At 49.5% G+C, this 15,898-nt stretch overlaps 1 protein-coding gene across 2 annotated transcripts in view; it reads right to left on the bottom strand.

Moving 5' to 3' along the window:
• LOC147124065 (storkhead-box protein 2-like) overlaps positions 1 to 15,898 on the bottom strand; it is a 348,039-nt gene that overhangs the window by 203,885 nt on the left and 128,256 nt on the right. The gene's annotated exons all lie outside the window — the stretch shown is intronic.

Here is a 15,898-nt window from a genome sequence, read left to right as displayed (position 1 = left end):
AAGATGTGGCTAATGATGCCGTTGAGGAGCCCATCCACCGAAGCTGAGGAGCGCTACAACTCCAGCCACATTTCCACCAGATCCATAATCGAGCAAACCATCGGCTTGCTGAAGATGCGCTTCAGATGCCTTGATAGATCAGGTGGAGCCCTGCAGTACTCAGCAGCCAGGGTCTCCAGAATGGTCGTGGTTTGCTGTGCACTTCACAACATGGCACAGCATCGTGGCTTGCAGATGCCTGAGGAACAAGTGGCTCATCACATAGCCTCCTCAGATGAGGAGGAGAGTGACAATGAACAGCTTGCAGAGGCGCGTCAACCAGCGGCAGCAGCATGCGAGCACATTGCTGCCTGGGATGCAGGGCACGCACTCATCTTGGCCAGATTTGCTTAGCCTGCACAATCAAACACTTTTGCCTCGCACCTTCTTATCAGACCATCGACAATGGCCAAGAACCTGCGGATTCCTATCACTCTGACCACCATACTGACAATTGCAAGTCATCCTAAGCCCTCAATGTGGAAGTCCCATTAGCGAAATGACACATGCCACAACTGCAACAGTTTGCCATCAGAATTTTTAATGATAATAACCAACTGATGGCTTTTCAAAATTAAACATAACATTACACCCAAGTGACTACCCTTGTGACTACTTGTGCAGTATCTTCCTCTTACGCGTGCTCCTACGTGGTGCTTCCCCTGTGGCTTCAGCAGATGTGGAGGCCCCTTAATCACTTTCTTGCTGCTCCTGTCTCGACACCTTTGGCGGGCGTCCTCTGGGGTTGCGAGCCTGTGAGGGCTCGGCAACAGTCTGCTGCTCCTGCGGCTGTGCAGGGGTCGAGAAGCCGATCTCAGTTGGGTGGGGACTCTGGTGGGGCTCTGACCGAGGGCTTTGCAGTGGCATGGTCATGTGAGCGCTTGGAGAGGAGCCCCCACTTACTTGTTGTCTGCCACCAACATCCCTCTCATGGGTCAGCCCCACTTCAGAGCTAGCAAGTGGCTTGACAGCACCTTGCTGCACTTCAGGGGGGCCACGAGGATCCGTTTCTGTACTGGAAGTCCTACTCCCGAGGACTTGCATGAAGGTCTGGTTTGTTTTCTCAATAGCTGACCAGCGCTCCTCAAGAGATGTCAGTCTATTCTGAACAATTACCATGTTTTCCATACCCTGGCGACTAAGCTCCTCCATGGACGTAGCCATCCTTTCCTCTACGGTAGCCAGCCTTACCATGAAGGTAGCCATCCTTTTCACGGAGGTTGCCATCCTTTCCGTGGTGATGCGTTCATGCGCCAATGCCTCCACAAAGGTTTTGCTCATGTTAGCGATGGACTCCTCCATTCGCTCCACACTCGCAGCGACCCTGGAGACAAAACCTGCCAGGAACTCCTGCACCTGTTCCTGGAGTTCCAGCAATGCTCTCCTTCTGGATGGACCCGGAGGCACAGGGTCGACATGCAGCGGAGCCGAGCTGGGAGCCACCTGCGCCCTCCGACTTGGACTCTCCACTGCTGTCCCTGTCTCCACCATCTTCTTATGCTCACTTGTGAGCTGTAATACAGAATCACAGAAACCCCACAGTGCAGATAGGGGCCATTTCGGCCCATCGAGCCTGCACCGACACATATCCCACCCGATCCCCGTAACCCCTACACCAGCACATATCCCACCCTATCCCGGTAACCCCATGTATTTAATCCCCCTAACACTAAGGGTCAATTTATCATAGCCAATCAACCAGGTGACAACTCTACTCTATGTCCCACCGAGGTGAGAGTGTCTGCGCTGGTGATGTGTGCGCTTAATTCTGCTGACGCAGCACCCTCAAAGGTTTCAGCTTCCTCTGAGGAGTCTGGAAGCTCAGGCTCTTCCTCCTGGACAGTGGGGACGGGGGCTGTCGATGGAAGGAAAGAGTTAGAGATGTGAGGTAAAGGTTGCATGCACATTGAATAGTGCAGATGATCATAAATCAATCTGTTAGAGCATCAGATTAATTATCAGTGACTCATGCAATGTCAATGAGAGAGATGCCAAACTATTCTGTCACCAGCTTGCTGTGATGCGCCTGCCTGTCCGTCCCCACTTGGGAATCCTCCTCGATCCCGGCAATTTCCAGGGCCGACTCCACCGAGGTGGTGATCTGGGCTACTGAGGGTGGCCCTCCTCCTGTCCTTGCAATTTCCCTCTTATTGTGGGCTCTCTTTTCCTGCAATGAGGGACACAAGTGGAGTTTGAGTGAGAATGAAGGAGTGAGTGTAGAGATTCCATAGCATAGATGCTTAGAAGGAGACAAAGGGCCCTCCCTGTATGTTGTAAGTTGTCATTGCATCACAGTGATAGAGAGTGTGAGGGCTGCATGGTCGAATAGTTAAGTGAATGTGACCATAGAGAGGGAATGGGTATGGGTGCAGGGATGTAAGTGTCAAGTAGGATGTGGAGGAAGAGGTTGGCAGAGTGCTGGTGAGGAGAGGCGATGAGGATCAGATTGAGGGTGATGGGAAAGTCAAACTCACTTTTCCTGTGCGCAGAAGGTCATGAAACCTCTTCCTGCACTGTAGCCAGGTTCTGCGGCACATAGACATAGAGTTGACCTCCTGGGCCACAGCTTTAGTCTGTTGGGGAGGCTTCTTCCTCCCTGAGGAAGGGAAGAGCACCTCCTTATTTCCTCTTGCTCCCTCCACCAGAGCTTGCAGGGTGGCATCATCAAACCGTGGAGCACACTTTGGCCTACTGCTGGACATAGTTGCTGAATGAAGCGATCACAGCAATGGGCATAAAGTTTGCAGTCTCCAGAAGAAGCAAGGCTGCTTGCAGGCCTTAAATCCAGCAGCATTGATGACATCATCGGAGGCGACTTTCAGGATGGAAAGACTAATTGGGCCAGGGGTTCCCACACGCTGGAAATCAATTGCCCAATTAGGGGAATATCGCACTTTTTTCCCACATCACACTAGAGTCAGGTTCAGGACTCGAAAAACACCTGACACGCCCCCAGCCCGCCCCAATGGCAAAATCGAGCCGAGAATCTTGTAGTCACCCGAATAATCAGGTTTTGGGATCAGGGTTTGACTAACAGTGTCCATACCCCAACAGTAATTGATTACTATTTACTACATCCAGCAATCAGGGAAAGTTTCCAACAGCATTAAATATTTGCTGTTTGTCAAACTTTTCCCCACTTTTGGAGAACCTGTCAATCCTCCAGAGCAGTATGTCAGTCACCTTCTGAATGTAACTTTGAACAATACCACTCTAATCCCCAGGTGCCTGAGAAGATCCTGTAGCAATGTATATTAAAAAAAACGACTGCTGTGACTTATACAGCTACAGGGCAGAACAGTCGGAGCCACTGAGGCATTCCCTCAATCTGGAGATAGCATTTGACTTAACTCTGTGATCACTTCATTACTTAGCCTTTACCTCCTTACAGAATGTTTAGACAGTACTTGATAATTAATTCTTTGACTCGCACAGCTTTCCATCTGGGTATAGCCTTCTCCAAAGTACCTCCCTTCTCTGAGCTTGCATCTTCTGTTCATGTTTAAAAAGAGCAATGCATTTTGTACTTGCTAGAATGATTGCTTTTGCTTTGATGACAGTTATAAAAATCGGGTAGCATAATGCAACTTGAAGTTGTATGGGGTTTAGAATGTGGGAAGAGGTAGATTAATGGCAGTTATACTGTACCCAGTGAGAACCGCAACCAATGCGACCTGGCCTCGGGAGTCAGCTCATGATCTGATTCTCAAGTTACACAACCACTTTCATGTTGTTACGCATCACTGAGATGTCAATTAGCATACATCTAAATTTGAGAGAAAATTGTTCATGTTTACACAATGGGGAGGATCTCCTAGATATTAATAAAAGTCCTATCCATTTTTCATTAGGCAGCCCATTGTAAATAGGGCAGTTTAATGAGTTTCAGCTGATCATCCTGAAGTCTGAATTGTCCACCTTAGATTTAGCCGTATTGAAATCTGTAATTTTAGCAAATGATTAGTGTGTGAAACCAATCTAATTAGGAGTCAGTTCGGTTATGATTGCCTACCATAACTAAAGCCTGTGATGTGCAGAATTTATTCTTCAGATTAGGCTAAATACACAGATTCTCCATTGGTCTGTTTTGAGCATTTTTCACCACATCTTTAATTGGGCAGGGGTGCTTAAAAATGGAAAAAAACGAGGAACGCGTCCCCAACTCGCCGCATACGTGCCTGCCGCCATTTTCATGGTGGCGGATTTAGTGGTGTGCGAGTGTCCTGCCACAGAGAGATGCGACGCTTCATAAACATATTTAAACCAAGCTCCCACAGTACGATTGGGAGCCTGATTTAAATTTAACAGTTGTCACGTGGATTTCCTAGGGCTCAGGAAACCCGGCAGTGAACGGAAGGCGGGAGCTGCCAGCTGAAGAAGGTGCCTTTTACAGCACGCCTAGTGGGCCAGGAGGAGCAAGACCTCCCTGCCCCCGCCTTGCTGGGTTTTCCACACGCTACCGTGCACGAGCCCTGCAAATATCAGGGACAAAGGCCGGAATTTTGCAGGCGCTCAGGGGGCGGGTTTGGAGGCAGGACCTCTGGCAAAATCGCAAAGATTGACAGCGGGCAGGAAACCCGCTGTCAACCCGCCTCCAATCAATCTTCCCCGATTTGCGCATGGACCCGACACCTAGCGGCGGGAAGAGGATTATAGCTACTTAACTGCCGGTTAAAGGTTGTTAACAGGCACTTTTTCAATTTTGACACTTCTACTTCGGGCTTCCGGACGTCCGGACACCATGCCAGGTAAGTTTGGCGTGTTGTGAGTCTGCTGTAATGTTTCTGCATTGATGACAGCTGCAGAAGTGGTGTGAAGGATCCAATGGTGTACTGGTGAGTTTCAGAGGTAAGAAAATGTTGGGAAATTCATTTTTAATGCATTTAGACTTTTAGGTAACAAGTTTTGAATTGTATGTCTAGTCCCACCTCATTGGGAGAACCTCTCTCACCAGTGACAGATCGCTTCTGTAACCTCACCTGCAGCTGCCATCTGTTCTACCCTAAGGAGGGGGTCACTGGAGAGTTTGGGTGCAAGAACTCACCTGTGAACAGTTATTGTCAGTGTTTGCAGAACCACAATACTGTCAAACACTGAGAAATGAGCTGTCAAAGAAAAATTGTGCGTAGTCCCTTTAAGAAAACTGGCAGATGACATGTCATCAAATGACATCATCTGACCGGCTTCTTCTTAATTGGCCAGGAAGCCCGCAGGGCGTGCTTAACAAGGCCAATTAACATAAAATCATGTCTGTGGGCCGGATGAAGTTGGGGGTGGGACTGGAACCGGGAAGCCACCTGACTCGCTCCCAAGCCGCATCGATCGAGAAAATCGCGGACAAAGTGTCAAAAAGCAAAATGTTTGAGGGGGCGACATGTCCCCAGACCTCATACAAAATAAATCTTCTGCCTACACAGTGTCAGCTGTGACTCAGTTGGTAGCACACTCGCCTCTGAGTTAGAAGGTTGTGGGTTCAAGTCCCACTCCAGGGGCTTGAACACATAAAGCTAGGCTGACACTCCAGTGCAGTGCTGAGGGAGTGCGGCACTGTCGGAGGTGCTGTCTTTCGGATGACTCCTAATCAAATGTTAAGGGCCTGGAAAATTAATTTTGTGCAGTGTGAAATGTGTCCATTTTAATAAAAATTTAAATTAAAAAAAAAGTTGAAAATTTTCTTAAGTTTGTCCATTTTATTTCAGGTTTGCCTTTTCCCCAGTCTTTCTTTTGCTCTCTCTAACTATTTAAAAATGTTAGAATTTTAAGAGCTCACTTCCTTGTTCGTGGTCTGAGAGAATTCCGCCTTTTGATTGTCTGTTGACGTCACAGCAGTTCGAACAAGGGAATCCCCACTAGAGTCCATTGAATTGAATTGATGGTTGGAAAACACTAAGTTCTCGACACAGGGATTTGCGAGATCCTTGTGCGAAATGCACTTCAGGGCCAGCAACAAATGACTTCGCTTCACTGCTGACCGCAAATTCCGGGCTCTTATCTATGTTTTTTTTTGGCTCCCTCTTCTGAAAGCAGTGACTTATGATGGGTATGGTTCCACAGTACTTTACCCTAGTGACATTCTTCATGTGTGAGTCAACCGTTAGTGTATTATTGGACATCACAGACAACTCCAATAACGTCAAGGAGCGTGGACCTTAAATGGTTTCCCCTTCTCTAGCCCAGGGTCACTGAGACCAATTGGAGCACTCCAACTGCCACCTTAGCTCAGATCAGCCAACTCAGCAAAGGCACAGAAATTGAGCTCAAGGCCTTCTATTATGTATGGCTCCATTACACATTACTTTAACTAACTGAGCCACTGGAAGATTTTCACCTACGCTCCTCAACATATTTCTCCATCAGAGTTCCATTCATCGCAAATAGCCATACTGACAGTGAGTACACTTCATTGGCTGTGAAGTGCTTTGGGACGTGTTGAGGTTGCGAAAGGCACTATATAAATGTCTGTTCTTTCTTTTATTTATTTTATTGTACTAGTGAGACCTGGAGCTACAATCTGGACACAATAAGACCTGCTATTTCACAAACTAAGATGATCAAACTTGGCCAGCAGCTATGGCCTGTTTCCTTCTCTCCCATAACGGCTTTACCCGCCCTTCCAACAGGTTTTCCCTTGCAGCCCACTCATACATGTGGCACTCAAGCAGCTTTTATTCCCTTTTCTCATATACATCTGAAACAACTTTTTATATTTAATATCTTACAGCTGAAGAATCCTATAGTTTTATTTTACAAGATAAATCAACTTCTAAAATACAATGGATTTTACATTTTGCTGCAATTATTAAATGATACAGATTTTTCAAACATCAACTCAAACATATTACTGCAATCAGAGTCCTTTGGCTCTGCGAAAATTGCATTCTGCTTTTCATAAATAAATCTGTACGTATGAGTTTTCTTTTATGTCATATTTCAGATTTAGTACCGGCCAAATTAGATTCATAGGCCTAGAAATTCAGTTGGTTGCGCCAGCGATTAGCGCCTAAAGAGCCCGAGAATTGGGGCGTTACCCAATGTTCGGCTGGGCGCAATGAAGATAGCGCCACCTCCCATATTGAGTATCCTTTTAGCGCCTGCGCTAACTCTTTGCGCGCGCCCGCGTGCGCAGGCAGATTATGACGTCATTTCAGTGTGCAACGCCTTTTTGGCGCCCCGGACCAGATATTCGGTGGCGCCCGCAACCTTTCCGCCTGGCGCTATTAGTGACAGTTGGGTGGAACGTTCCCAGGCCCTTCTCGGAGTCGGGGGGCGCTATTTAAAGGGGACAGCTCTAGTATAAAAGCTGCAGCCACTTGGCCTGTTCATTCTGATCATTGCTGGAGAGAGTTGCTGACCTTCTGTTGCACAGTAATTTTCTGATTTAGCCTTCGGAGACTTGGGACCTGCAGCCCTGTCCGGAGCAGTTGGAGCGCTAGACTTAACTGTGTCTTGCCCGTCTGGCATAGCAATGGGAGCTGCTTCGGAGGGGAACGTCCTCATGGCCGGACATTTGGCAGGGGCACAGAGACGGCGGGAGGGCCGGGATTGGCCAGAAGGAGGAGGGGCAATGGAGGTCGCCCAATCCGACGATACGCTGAGAGGGTTTTCAGGCAGCAGGTGTCATACATTACCATGTCGGAGGAGCAGTGTCTGCGAAGGCTCAGATTTGGTAAGGAGGTTGTGACTGAGCTGTGCCACCTGCTTGCTGAAGATCTGCAGCCGCGTCTACGGTGCAGGACCTCTCTGTCGGTGGCCGTCAAAGTGACTGTTGCCCTCAACTTTTACGCCAGCAGATCCTTTCAGTCAGCCTCTGGGGACATCGCGAATATATCACAATTTGCAGTGCATTGTTGCATCCGGCAAGTGACAGCTGCCCTCTATAGAAGGAGGCGTGAATTCATCACCTTCCCTGTGACCCTGGAGAAGCAGGGGGAGCGCGCGCGCAGGGCTTCGCTGTTATTGCGGACTTCCCCATGGTGCAGGGGGCCATTGATTGCACACACGTGGCTTTGCGGGCGCCATTACAGAATCCTGAGGAGTTCCGCAACCGCAAGGGGTTCCAATCCCTCAATGTCCAGCTGGTCTGTGACCACCGGCAGATGATCATGGCAGTCAACGCACAATTCCCTGGGAGCAGCCACGATGCGTTCATCCTGCGGCAGACCTCAGTTTCTGACCTTTTTGAGGGCCCGGCTCACCCACGAGGCTGGCTTCTTGGCGACAAGGGCTATCCTCTCTGCCCATGGCTCATGACCCCACTCCATTTGCCCGCCACCCCGGCAGAAGAGCTTTACAACAGCAGCCATCAGGAACATTGTGGAGCACACTATTGGTGTGCTCAAACAGCGTTTCCGCTGTCTAAACCATTCAGGGGGAGCCCTGCGGTACTCGCCGGAGCAAGTGGGTCGCATCGTCGTCGTCTGCTGCATGCTCCACAGCTTGGCCATTCGACGAACCCAGCCAATGCCAGTCGACCCTCAAGGTCCAGCAGAGCAGGCGGACGAGGAGGAGGAAGAGCAGGCGGACGAGGAGGAGGAGGAGCATGCGGATGAGGAGGAGGAAGATGGGAGGGCTCCTGAAACTGGAAGGGCCGTCCGTCAGAGGCTCATAAGGACTCGGTTCTAGGCCCCTCTGATGGAATGATGGGTGTCATTCGTACCGCGCACTTCGGTTCGCACAAAGCCCATGAAGGCCACCATGATTGTAAATAAAAAAAATTCTTTGTCAAAAAAGTGCTTTCTTCCAGCATTACAACGTCATGTCAACAGAAACCATAACTAACAAAATAACAGATAACTCTCTGGCAAAGCCGCGAAACTAAACAAGTCATCACAAACAATCACAACAGGTGAGGGCGTCCTTGAATTTGGAGAAAGATACGTCTCAGCACCTCCCTCTACTGCTGGCCCCTTGATGGAGACCGACTTCTCTTTCGCGTTCGGCCCCTTCCCTCCCTGCAGCTCCTACGTAATTGAACCCCAGTGGCGGCGTCAAGGCTGGGGGACGCCTGCTGAGTGTCTGCAAGCGCAGAAGCCCCTGAGGGACGGCCTGGACGACCTCTGGGCTTGGAGGGGGCGGAAGCTGGCTGCTTCAACTGGGCATGGCTGAAAGCAGTGTGCACTGCAGGTGGTGGCAGCTGCACTGCAGACGTTCCAGCGGTGGCATGAGCAATGCTCACCTGCTGAGAGAGGACACCTGCACCATGGTCGGACGACACACTGGCTCTCTGAGGGGACCGGTTCGGATCATCCGCCACAAAAGGCCCCAGAGGCTCAGGTAGGCCTCAGTGCGGCATCGGCAGCGGCGGCAGGCGGAGCAGAGCGACTACAAAAGGCCCCAGAGGCTCAGGTAGGCCTCAGTGCGGCATCGGCAGCGGCGGCAGGCGGAGCAGAGCGACTACAAAAGGCCCCAGAGGCTCAGGTAGGCCTCAGTGCGGCATCGGCAGTGGCGGCAGGCAGAGCAGAGCGGCAGAGCGACTACAAAAGGCCCCAGAGGCTCAGGTAGGCGTACCAATCTCCAATCTCAGGGAAGGAGAGAGGTAAAAAGTATTCGAGGTGTGACGTCACCACAAAACAGGTAGGTGATTGGTTGGAGTATTTCTCTCGTTTTAAAACTTTAAGTCTGTGGTTTATAGTTTTTAAGGTCTCTGTGGTGTAGCGGGGACAGTTTGTAAACCAGGGCCCTTAAATATATCATTTAACTGTAGTGAAATTGGTGGGATTCATTTAATTTTAATTAATTAGTTAAAGGGTAAGTTATGGCAGGACAGCCCAGCCCCGTAGAGTGCTCCTCCTGCTCTATGTGGGAAATCAGGGATGCTTCCTGCATCCCTGACGACCATGTGTGCGGGAAGTGTGTCCAGCTGCAGCTACTGACAGGCCGCATTGCGGCACTGGAGCTGCGGATGGATTCATTTTGGAGCATTCGCGATGTTGAGGACGTCGTGAATATCACATTTAGTGAGTTGGTCACACCGCAGGTAAAGGGTATACAGGCAGGAAGGGAATGGGTGACCAGCAGGCAGAGTAAGAGGCGCAGGCAGGTAGTGCAGGAATCCCCTGCGGCCATCCCCCTCTCCAACAGATATACCACTTTGAATACTGTTGGGGGGGATGACTCATCAGGGAAAGGCAGCAGCAGCCAACGTCCTGGCACCATGGGTGGCTCTGCTGCACAGGATGGGAGGAAAAAGAGTGGAAGAGCTACAGTGATAGGGGACTCAATTGTAAGGGGAATAGATAGGCGTTTTTGCGGCCGCAATCGAAACTCCAGGGTGGTGTGTTGCCTCCCTGGTGCAAGGGTCAAGGACGTCTCGGAGCGGCTGCAGAACATTTTGGAGGGGGAGGGCGAACAGCCAGTTGTCGTGGTGCACATAGGCACCAACGATATAGGTAAAAAATGGGATGAGGTCCTAAAAGTAGAATATAGGGAGTTAGGAGGTAAATTAAAAAATAGGACCTCAAAGGTAGTAATCTCAGGATTGCTACCAGTGCCACGTGCTAGTCAGAGTAGAAATAGGAGGATATTTCAAATGAATACGTGGCTAGAGGAATGGTGCAAGGAGGAGGGATTCAAATTCCTTGGACATTGGAACCGGTTCTGGGAGAGGTGGGACCAGTACAAACGGGACGGTTTGCACCTGGGCAGGGCCGGGACCGATGTCCTGGGGGAGTGTTTGCTAGTGCTGTTCGGGGGGGGTTTAAACTAAAATGGCAGGGGGTTGGGAACCTGAGCAGGGAGAGAGAGGAAAGGAAAACAGGGATAAAAGCAAAAGATAGGAAGGAGAAAAACCAAAAGCGGCAGTCAGAGAAATCAACGGTTTAAATCAAACGTGGCCACAGTAAATAATAATTCTAATAGGTCTAAGAGCGTTAAAAAAACAAGCCTGAAGGCTTTGTGTCTTAATGCGAGGAGCATTTGTAATAAGGTGGACGGATTGGCTGCACAAATAGAAGTAAACGAATATGATTTGGTTGGGATTACGGAAAGGTGGCTCAAGGATGGCCAAGACTGGGAACTCAACATCCAGGGGTATTCGATATTCAGGAAAGATAGGCAAAAAGGAAAGGGAGGTGGGGGTAGCATTACTGGTTAAAGAAGGGATTAATACAATTGTAATGAAGGATATTAGCTCTGATGATGTGGAATCTGTATGGGTAGAATTGAGAAATACTAAGGGGAAAAAAACATTAGTGGGAGTGGTATATAGACCTCCAAACAGTAAGACAGAGGTTGGGGATGGCATTAAAAGGGAAATTAAAGAAGCGTGCAATAAGGGCACAGCAATCATCATGGGTGACTTTAATCTACATATAGATTGGGCCAACCAAATTAGTAACAACACTGTGGAGGAGGAATTCCTGGAGTGTTTACGGGATGGTTTCCTGGCAGCGGAACAGGTAGATAAGGTGGTTAAAAAGGCATATGGGATACTTGCCTTCATTAGCCGAGGCATAGAATATAAGAGCAGGGAGGTTGTGATGGAGCTGTACAAAACGCTGGTGAGGCCACAGCTGGAGTACTGTGTGCAGTTCTGGTCGCCTCACTATAGGAAGGATGTGATTGCTTTGGAGAGGGTGCAGAGAAGATTCACCAGGATGTTACCTGGGATGGAGCGCCTCAGCTATGAAGAAAGGCTAAACAGGCTGGGGTTGTTTTCCTTGGAGCAAAGAAGGCTGAGGGGGTACCTGATTGAGGTGTACAAAATGATGAGGGGCATAGATAGGGTAGATAAAGAGGAACTTTTCCCCTTAGTAGGGGGGTCAATAACAAGGGGGCATAGATTCAGGGTAAGGGGCAGGAGATTTAGAGGGGACTTGAGGAGGAACTTTTTCACCCAGAGGGTGGTTGGAATCTGGAACTCACTGCCTGAAAGGGTGGTAGAGGCAGGAACCCTCACAACATTCAAGAAGCATTTGGATGAGCACTTGAAATGCCATTGCATACAAGGCTATGGACCAAATGCTGGAAAATGGGATTAGACTGGACAGGGATTGATGGACGGCGCAGACACGATGGGCCGAAGGGCCTCTTTCTGTGCTGTAAAACTCTATGACTCTATGACTGACCAATATGTCGAGGAACCAACCAGAGATCAGGCCATCTTAGACTGGGTATTATGTAACGAGAAAGGATTAATTAGCAATCTTGTTGTACGAGGCCCCTTGGGTCGGAGCGATCATAATATGATCGAATTCTTCATTAAGATGGAGAATGAAGTAGTTGACTCAGAGACAAGGGTCCTCAATTTAAATAAAGGAAACTACGATGGTCTGAGGAGCGAGTTGGGTAGGATTGATTGGGGAATGGCACTCAAAGGGTTGACAGTGGATAGGCAATGGCAAACATTCAAAGACCGAATGGATGAGCTACAGAATTTGTTCATCCCAGTTTGGCATAAAAATAAAACAAAAAAGGTGGCTCAACCGTGGCTAACAAGGGAAATTAGGGATAGCATAAGATCCAAGGAGAGGACATATAAATTGGCTAGAAAAAGCAATAATCCTGAGGATTGGGAGCAGTTTAGGAGTCAACAAAGGAGGACAAAGGGATTAATTAAGAAAGGGAAAACAGAATATGAGAGTAAGCTTTCAGGGAACATAAAAACTGACTGTAAAAGCTTTTATAGATATGTGAAGAGAAAAAGATTGGTGAAGTCAAGCGTAGGTCCCTTACAGTCAGAATCAGGGGAAATTATAATGGGAAACAAGGAAATGGCAGACCAACTAAATACATACTTTGGTTCTGTCTTCACAAAGGAGGACACAAATAACCTCCCAGAGATGCCGGGGAACATAGGGTCTGATGAAAGGGAGGAACTGAAAGAAATCAGCATTTGTAGGGAAATGGTGTTAGGGAAATTGATGGGACTGAAGGCCGATGGTCTACATCCCAGGGTACTTAAGGAAGTGGCCCTAGAGATAGTAGATGCATTGCTGGTCATCTTCCAGAACTCGATAGACTCTGGAACAGTACCCATGGATTGGAGGGTAGCTAATGTTACCCCACTATTCAAAAAAGGTGGCAGAGAAAAAGCGGGGAATTATAGACCGGTAAGCCTGACATCGGTAGTGGGGAAAATGCTAGAGTCTATTATAAAAGATGTAATAGCAGAGCACTTGGAAAGCAGTGACAGGATCGGACAAAGTCAACATGGATTTACAAAAGTAAATCATGCTTGACTAATCTACTGGAATTTTTTGAGGATGTAACTGGTAAAATAGATAAGGGAGAATCAGTGCATGTGGTGTATTTGGACTTTCAGAAGGCTTTCGATAAGGTCCCACATAAGAGATTAGCGTGCAAAATTAAGGCACATGGGATTGGGGGCAAGGTATTGACTTGGATAGAGAACTGGTTGGCGGACAGAAAGCAAAGAGTTGGAATAAACGGGTCGTTTACCGAGTGGCAGGCAGTGACTAGTGGGGTACCGCAAGGATCGGTCCTAGGACCCCAGCTGTTCACAATATATATCAATGATCTAGACGAGGGAATTGGATGCAATATCTCCAAATTTGCAGACGACACAAAGCTGGGTGGGAGGGTAAGCTGTGAGGAGGATGTCATGAAACTCCAGTATGATTTGGACAGGTTGGGTGATTGGGCAGAAACATGGCAAATGCACTATAATGTGGATAAATGTGAGGTTATCCACTTTGGTGGCAAAAACAGGAAGGCAGATTATTATTTGAATGGCAATAGATTGGGAGAAGGGGAAGTGCAAAGAGACCTGGGTGTTCTTGTGCACCAGTCGCTGAAGGTAAGCATGCAGGTGCAGCAGGCGGTTAAGAAGGCAACTGGTATGTTGGCCTTCGTAGCAAGAGGGTTCGAGTACAGGAACAAGGATGTCTTGCTACAGTTGTACAGGGCCTTGGTGAGACCGCACCTTGAGTATTGTGTGCAGTTTTCGTCACCTTACCTGAGGAAGGACGTTCTTGCCATGGAAGGAGTGCAGCGAAGATTCACCAGGCTGATACCTGGGATGGCAGGAATGACCTATGAGGAGAGATTGTGTTGATTTATACTCACTGGAGTTTAGAAGATTGAGAGGGGATCTCATCGAAACCTATAAAATTCTGTCAGGCCTGGACAGACTAGATGCAGAAAGGATGTTTCTGATGGCTGGGGAGTCCAGAACCAGGGGTCATAGTCTAAGGATAAGGGGCAAGCCATTTAGGACTGAAATGAGGAGGAATTTCTTCACCCAGAGAGTGGTGAACCTGTGGAATTCTCTGCCACAGAGGGCAGTGGAGGCCAGTTCATTAAATATATTCAAGAAAGAGTTGGATATATTTCTTGAGGCTAAAGGGATCAAGGGATATGGGGAGAAGGCAGGGACAGGGTACTGAATTTTAATGATCAGCCATGATCTCATTGAATGGCGGAGCAGGCTCGAATGGCCGAATGGCCTACTCCTGCTCCTATCTTCTATGTTTCTATGTTAATCGACTGCTCCACTGATTCATGGCCTCCTGTGGTACTGGAAGGGCCCGGGGTGATCCTGGCTGATGCGGATAGGGTGGCAGCAGTGAGAGTTCACGTTGCCTCAATCTGGGTGTGGACGAGGCCAGCAAGTGACTGCGTGGCAGCAGCGAGGACCTGTGTGGCAGGTGCCAGTGCTTTGGAGAAGCCCTGGACAGTTCTTTCCATTGCTTCGGACAAGGCCGGAGCAGTCCGTTCCACTGCCTCGGACAAGCCCTGGACAGACCTTTCCAGGGATTGTCCGAAGCTCTGAACAGTCCTTTCCATAGCGGCCTCGAAGCCCTGGACAGTCCTCTCCATTGCTGCCCCAAAGCTTTGGACAGTCCTCTCCATTGCTGCCCCGAAGCCCTGGACAGTCCTCTCCATTGCTGCCCCGAAGCCCTGGACAGTCCTCTCCATTGCTGCCCCAAAGTCCAGCACACTCTTTGCCAGTGTGTCGATCGACTGAGGCATCCTCCCCACTGCAGCCATAAGCTCAGTGTGCCTGAGCCGGGCCTGGGTGCTCATTTCGGCAAGGCTACGCACCTCCTCTGCACTCTGTGCAGCAGTCATCGTGCCCTGCCTTGCCCTCCGGGGAGCCGGTCCCCGAACTTGCCTACCCCCCTCGCGTTGCTGCAGGCCGCTTGTTCCGGCAACTGGCTCATCAGAGCCCCCCCCCCCCTCCCCTCCAGGGAACTACTATCCCCAGTCTGCAGATGTGTAGGCTCCCTTGAGGCTGGAACGGATGGTCCGGCTTCCTCCTGATCCTCGCCTCCAGAGGCACTGGCACTGGCAGCTTCAGGGCCCGGCTCCCGAGCTGGTGATGCAGCATCTGAAAGCAGGGAGGTGGAAGAGTGGCTTTAGCAAAAGGACAGCTTGGCAGCAAGGGATGCCAGATTGCGGCAAGGCTATGACATGGGTCCACAGTGAGAAAGCATGCTGGCGGGGGGAACAAGTGGAAGGAGACAGTTGTAAAAGGTGAGAACCTTACCATCGCTGTCAACAATGGGGTCGGCAGCTGCAGTGGTAACAGGACCACTCAGACGTCCTCCAAGAATCTGGTGCACTCTCTCCTCGAGATCTGTGAGAGTGACCACTTGTGGAGGTCCTCCACCGGTTCGAAGCTGGTCTTTGCGAATTTTCGCCAGCTTGGACTGCAGGGGAAAGGAGGGGAAGTTATGTTACATGATGCCCTGAGTGGTCATCTCATGCCCCCCATGGTGCAAGAGCCCTTACATGATGCCCTGAGTGAGCATCTCATGCCCCCCATAGTGCACAAGCCCTTACATGATGCCCTGAGTCAAATGTGGATGTGTGTGCCCAGAATGGGCCATCGGTGCTTGCTGGCAGATGGGCAATGGAGCACAGCCTACCCTGTAGCCATAAAGACAGGTGCAAATGA

This window comes from Somniosus microcephalus, chromosome 1 (genome assembly GCF_052327205.1).
Source record: "Somniosus microcephalus isolate GS21.2 chromosome 1, FLI_Smic_1.0, whole genome shotgun sequence".
NCBI classification, from domain to species: Eukaryota; Metazoa; Chordata; class Chondrichthyes; order Squaliformes; family Somniosidae; genus Somniosus; species Somniosus microcephalus.
The sequence above is the reverse complement of the archived record's forward strand: the minus strand, read 5'-3'. Positions and strand labels throughout refer to the sequence as shown.